This window comes from Otolemur garnettii, unplaced genomic scaffold, assembly GCF_000181295.1.
Source record: "Otolemur garnettii isolate 467f Iridium unplaced genomic scaffold, OtoGar3 scaffold00016, whole genome shotgun sequence".
Classification (NCBI taxonomy): domain Eukaryota; kingdom Metazoa; phylum Chordata; class Mammalia; order Primates; family Galagidae; genus Otolemur; species Otolemur garnettii.
Window position 1 is genome coordinate 11,393,639 of NW_003852411.1, and position 6,782 is coordinate 11,400,420.

Consider the following 6,782-nt stretch of genomic DNA (forward strand, 5'->3'; position numbering starts at 1 on the left):
CCCTGTAATATAACAGTCACTGGCCACATGTGGTTGTCGAACACTTGAAATGTGGCTAGTGTGACCAAAGGACTGAATTTAACATTTTATTTAATTATAAGTAAGCTTAATTTTAATGTAAATAGCCACATGAGGTTAGTGGTGACCAACCTGGACAGCACAGCTCTAGGGCACTGAAAGGAGTCAGTTGACCTTGACATTGTTATAATCACTATTGTCACTGTCTCATCACTTTGCCAAAGACACTTGTTCTTCCCACGCCTTGCCCCACATGTGTGCTGGGGTGCCACTGCATGTTAAATTAAATATCTCTTTTTCCCTGGAAGGGAGGTTATCCACGTATTTTTCCAATATGTGGGCAACCTAGTCTCAGAATTCCATCTTAAGGTCCATTCTTGAAGTCACTCCTATTATCAGTTAGTGTATCAATCATTGATCCAGAATTGTACACTCGAATGGGGTAAAACTGTTAGGTGTTAACTAAAGAAGCCATTGAAAATCATGCTGGCAGGAATGCTAAGGTGCCAAGGGTTAACAACTGTAAGAGCCATTAACTGTACCTAGACCCAAGAGGTGGCTTCCATTGTAGGAGCTGGCCTCCTGCTGGAGCTGGGGCCTTCTGAAGATGACGCAACCAACCTGCCACCGCCCCGCAGAGAGGGAACCCAGGAAAAGACACGCTGGACACACTGTCCTCCTGTTCACCAACCTCCTTCCTATGCCTGCCACCAGCAAACCCAACCAGAAGCTGGGGTGCAGAAAAGGTCATTAGTGCCATCAATAAAACACAGCTGCCAGAGGTAGAGAAGAGTGGAGAAGGGTAGAGAGTGGGTCTAGACTACCGACAAAGTTTTCCTCACACCTCTGTTTGAAGTACTAAGTCTGGCGGGATGAGGCCTGGACTCAGCCTTTGGGCTGCTTCTCCTCAGAAATGCTACCTGTGAGATCTTGAATCAGCCCCAGGACACACAGCTGATCTCTCTCCCCAGCAGCTATTTCCCAGTGCAATAAAATGAGTTACAAATGATGATGATGAAGATAAGGACAATTTAAGCAACCAAAGAGAGACAGATTAGAAGGTGCTTTGAAAGAAGTTCAGACGAAATCTTACACTCAAACATAGTAACCAGCAGTTTTGTAGGACATGTCTAGGGATGACCCTAACCTTGTACCTCCCTCAAAAACAGCTCTTGTCACTGAAGTCCTCTAAAATGCATTTGACACGCCACTCAGCACGACATTCCCTGACTCTAAATAATTCTTTAATATGTATCTGTATATTTCCTATGTGTCTGTGTGTTATAGTGTAACTATATTGTAAACTCTGTGAGGACAAGAACATGCCACCACAGCTAGTAAATTCATGTTCACTGGATTCTTGAAAACCTTCTTGCTCACTGGAGTATTACATGATGCCAGGCAAGTAGCAGTGGCTGAGCCTCAGGACCCTCAGGAAGTGCTGGTGCTGGGGAGACAGGTCTGGAGGAGTCTCACCATGGAGCAGCCAGGAAGGACCTACCTCCATGGGCTCCTGTGGTCTGGCTGAGTTTTCCCTATGAAACAGCTTTCCAGGTCCTCCGCATCCACAGACTGGAGCCGTCTGCCAGTTTTGCTAATCATTCACCACCTTTGGCTTCTTTCTCAGCTGTTCGTGGGCAGCGTCTGGTTTGGGACAGGAGATTCCTATCTTCAAAGTCCTGGGATCAGGATGCTTGTGTTTCAGTGAACAATGCGTACCCTTGATGTCCGGCCAACGAGGGGGACTGAATGTCTCAGATGGGATGCTATCTGGGGCTATTTGTCCCACATCTGTGCCACTTTCTTTCTTTTTTTTTTTTTTTTGAGACAGAGCCTCAAGCTGTCCCCCTGGGTAGAGTGCCGTGGCATTACAGCTCACAGCAACATCCAACTCCTGGGCTCAAGCGAGTCTCCTGCCTCCGCCTCCCAAGTAGCTGGGACCACAGGCGCCCGCCACAACGCCCAGCTATTTTTTTGGTTGCAGCCGTCATTGTTGTTTTGGCGAGTCCAGGCTGGGGATTCGAACCCGCCACCTTAGGTGTACGTGGCTGGCGCCTTAGCCAGTTGAGCTATAGGCGCCGAGCCATATGTGCCACTTTCATCTGTGACCACTGGTGTTCCAGTGTATACTTCTGCCTCATCCCCTGACTGTTGACAACACCATCCCAACTGCCAGGAGTGGCCAAGTGGTAGAGTTCAATGCAGTGGTCAGGAGATGAATGGTATGTCTTTGTCCACTCCCCATTCACCAAGGCACTAGAAGTAATATTACTAGTGAACAAATGCAGACCATTTTCACCCTTAGAGTCATTCTACTAGAAGCTGGTCACTCAGAAGCATGCACTAGCTCCTCACTGATGGCAAAGCCCTGGACTTTGCTATACCAGGGGCCCTTCTTCCTTATAGCAGCTCAATGATTTACCAGAGCAAAGGCAAGAAGCTAAGAGAACACCAGGGATTTCCCCTCCCTGGGCCACTCCATCATGGAGTCACACTCACAGCTTCCCTTTGTCCCACCTCTCCCTAAGCATTCAGCTCTGAAGGTTTCTGGATGTTTTGACCACTAGCTAAAGAAGAGGAAAATGATGAGGCGATCAGCAGTCCCTTCTAGGCAACACCCCGTGTTTCTCTCCCAACCACTCACCCTTCAGTCCAGGCAACACAGATGTCAAGAGTCTTCCCTTTCTCTAACAGAGAAACTGAAGCTCTGCTACTTCGCGAAAACTGAGACTGCAATACTGAGCTCTCAATTTCCAGTCAAATTTTTCCCCATTGCACACCCTTGCCTTCCTAAAACTGAGTTTCTACAATAAAATATTAACAGGAGTTAATGTCAGGTTGTGAGACTGTAAGTGCTTAATTTTCTCTCTCATTTTTTGCTTGGGTATCTTTTCAAATTTTTTCTACAAAGGTTGTATACCTGCTTTAACAAAGAAATGCAATAATTTGAGTTCCTTAAGACAAAGTTCATGTCTTGCCCATGTATAGTCCCAGTGTTTCTGATCAGAGTCTAGGTTTCCTACAAGCAGTAACTCAGGAAACCGGCTCCTTACACCTTGGGGCTCTTCCACCCTAAGTAAGACTGGATGTTCTGTATGGATAAAGCCAGAAGAAAGGAAAGTGGCAGGGAAGAGCATGTGAGGGAGAATTTTATGAGTGAGACCAAAAGGGGATACATATATATCACTTTCATTCACATTCCACTGGCTAGAACTTAGCTACAAGGCAGCATCTAACTTCAAGACAAGATGGGAAATGTAGCTATTAGGACCCAAAGGAAGAAAAAGAGATGAATTCTTTGCATTGTTAGCCAGTCTACACCACACTTGTTAAAGGAAGTGAGGGAGGAAGGAGGGAAGAAGGGAGAGAAAAAGTTAGTTGAAGTTTAAATGGAATAAGGAAGAGAAGTCCCTCACTAAGTGCACTTAAGCTATCTATCCAACAGCATATTCGCATTCAAACCCCTACTCTCCCTCTGGCAAAAATGATTCCAGGATAGTCATGTGTTGCTTAAGGACAGAGATACAGCTGAGAAATGCATCTTCAGGCAATTTCGTTGGTGTGCAAACATTTTAGAGTGTACTTACACAAACCTAGAGGTACAGTCTCCTACACACTGTGGCCATGTAGCCACACACCTGTACAGGATGTTATTGTACTGGAGGCTGGAGGCTATTGGAATGCAATGGTAACATGTGGGTATCTGAACATTAAAAAGTACAGTAAAAATACTGTATAAGAGATCAAAATGGTAAACTTCTACAGGGCACTTACCATGAAGGAGCTTGCAGGACTGGAATTTGTTCTGGGCAAGTCAGCCAGTGGGCAGTGAATGAACGTCAGGGCCTAGAATGTTACTGTACACGTCTATACACTGCAGTAGGTTTACCCAGTATCACCACAAACATGTGGTAATGCATTCTACTACGATGTTAAGATTATGGCTATTATGTCACTAGATGATAAGAATTTGGGGGCTTTATTATAATCTTATGGGACCCCAGTTGTATACGTGGTCCATTGTTAAATGAAATGTCATTATGTGGGGTTTGATTATATTAAGTAGGTGTGGGAAATACTTGGGTGGGAGGAGACTAAGTGTGTAGATACTGATGGCTCAGGAGCAGTGCTGTGACCCAGGTGTGAGTTTTCCTCCTCCCCTCTCGGGCGGCTCCCAGGATATAGGTGCTGCCTCCCTGTAGAGCGAGCACAGATGATTATGCAGAAGACTGAAGTCAGCAAAGCTCCTGTTCTGTGATGAACTTCCTTTCCTTAAGTAGACCCCTCAGCTTCATAGAAACTCCTATTCCATGTTCCCCCTGCAATATGCCTAGAGCTATTTGTGTGCAAGGGATGTCTCACATACCCACACTTTCTTGTCCATCATACTCTTTAAATGAATAATTTTATATATTTTGGATATTAACTCCTTATCAGATAAATAGCATTTTAGTCCATTTTCTGTTGCTTACAACAGAATACTTGAAACTGGAAGTGTTTAAAGAAAAGCAATTTATTCCCTATAGTTATGGAGGCTCTCAGGTCCCAAGTTGTGGGGCTGCCCCTGGTGAGAACCTTCTTACTAGTGGGGACTCCCGGCAGAGTTACAGCTCAAATCAGTCTTCTTCTTATATAGCCACCAGTCCGACACCCATAGTAACCCACTACTAATTCACCCATGAATCCATGAATGGGTTAGAGATCTATAAAGGCAGAGACCTCATAGCCCAATCACCTCTTAAAGGTCCATCTCTCAATATTGGCACACTGGGAAGTAAATTTCAACATGTGTTTTAGAAGGGACAAATATTCAAATCCTAGCATATGGTTTGCAAATATTTTCTCCCATTCTGTAGGCTGTCTTTTCCTTCTATTGATTGTTTCCTTTGTTGTCCAGAAGCTTTTTAGCTTGATATAGTTCCATTTATTTATTTTTGGTTTAATTGCCCATGCTTTTGGTGTTATATCTAAAATAATCATTGTCAAGACCCGTGTCAAGGAGCTTTTCCCATTTTCCTATAGCAGTTATGGTTTCAGGTCTTACATTGTAATCTTTGATACATTTTAAGTTAATTTTTGTGAATAATGTCAGATGAAGATTCAATTTCATTCTTTTGCACGTGGATATCCAGTTTTCCCTAAACCATCTATTAAAGAGATTATCCTTTCTGCACTGTGTATTCTTGGTTCCCTTGCCAATAATCAGTTGATCATATATGTGTGGGTTTATTTCTGGGCTCTCTATTCTGTTTCTTTGGTCTATATTTCTGTCTTTATGTTAGGACCATGATGTTTTGAATACGATAGCTTTATAACATAATTTTAAATCAGGAAGTCTGATGCCACCAACTTTGTTCTTCTTTCTCAAAATTGGTTTGTCTATTCGGATTATTTCATGATTCCATTCAAATTTTAGGATTATTTATTTTATTTCTGTGAAAATTACTGTTGAAATTTTGATAGGAATTGTGTTGAATGTGTAGATTGGTTTGGGTAGTATGGACATGTTAACAATATTGATTCTTCCAATCCATGAAGATAACGTTTTTCCATTAATTTGTATCTTTTTCTGTTTCTTTCATTAATGTTTTATAGTTTTCAGTATACAGATATTTCACTTTCTTGGTCATTTCTAAATAAAAAAAAATTAAAAATGGGTAAAAAACCTATAGCAATAAGAGATATTTTTCACAAGACATAAAAATAACCAACAGGGTCGGAACAGCCTCAGTGGCTGAGCAGCGGGCGATGGGGGCCACAGCCCAAGTGGAGCTGGAGCCATGGAGCTGCCACTACTGGGCTAAGCAGGTCCAGCCTGCTGGTCCAGCAGAGGTGTTGGGCTACCTGCGCTGCCCCACTGTCCCGAGCCCAGAGCCTCATCATTCCAGATGATTTTGGCTATGGAAAGGGGAAATGTACTAAGCAAGGTCCATCCGGAGCCCACGAGACACATTTTGGAGGTAGAGTAGTTCGATGACAAACTTGAAGATCTTGAAGACGCAAATCCATTCTCTTTTAAAGAATTTCTGAAAACCAAGAACCTCAGCTTGTCCAAAGAAGATGCAACCAAGAAGAATTTATTCCAAGGAAGCCTCAAGGCACTCAGTGAGACTCGACCACAACTCTCTCTGACCAACCAGCCAGTGGGATATGGCCTGGAATATCAGCAGCCATTTTTCAAAGACCCAACAGGAGCTGGTGACCTCCTAGATGAGGAGGAAGATGAGGATGATGGGTAGGGTGACCAGATTTTAACATTTGCAAAGCGGGACAACATGGCAGGGGGGTGGGGGGTAGGGGACAGGGCAGGGGACCGGGCAGGGCAGGGCCTGACAACAACGCAAACTTTGATAAACAGTTCTCGATAATCACTTCTCAACAATTACTTGTTATTATTACAGTTTAACAGTGTAAAATTAACAAAAATAATATAAAACTCATATCCTGGCAAAATAGCCACATGGCAGCCGAAAACCGTATATTCCCTTACTGTTCTCCTGCCTGTTCGTGCATTCTTTCCAAAAATCGGGACTTTTTAAAAACGCAGTGGGACACGAGACAAACTGTTAAAAATCAGGACTGTCCCACCAAAAACGGGACGTCTGGTCACCCTAGCCCTAGGTGTCTCTATTGCTTCACCCTAATCCCAGCCCGGTTGCATTTCCCTCATGGACTTTTGCTATTAATTCTTTTCTCTTCTCTTGACCATGCCCTTCAATTTTGTCTTTAAAAGGTTCTTGTACTTCAAGACTCACTTTTTCTGA

General features: G+C 43.5%; 1 pseudogene; it reads left to right on the forward strand.

The window, feature by feature from the left end:
- The first annotated feature begins 4,130 nt into the window (after positions 1-4,130).
- LOC100963706 overlaps positions 4,131-6,782 on the forward strand; it is a 3,804-nt pseudogene continuing 1,152 nt past the window's right edge.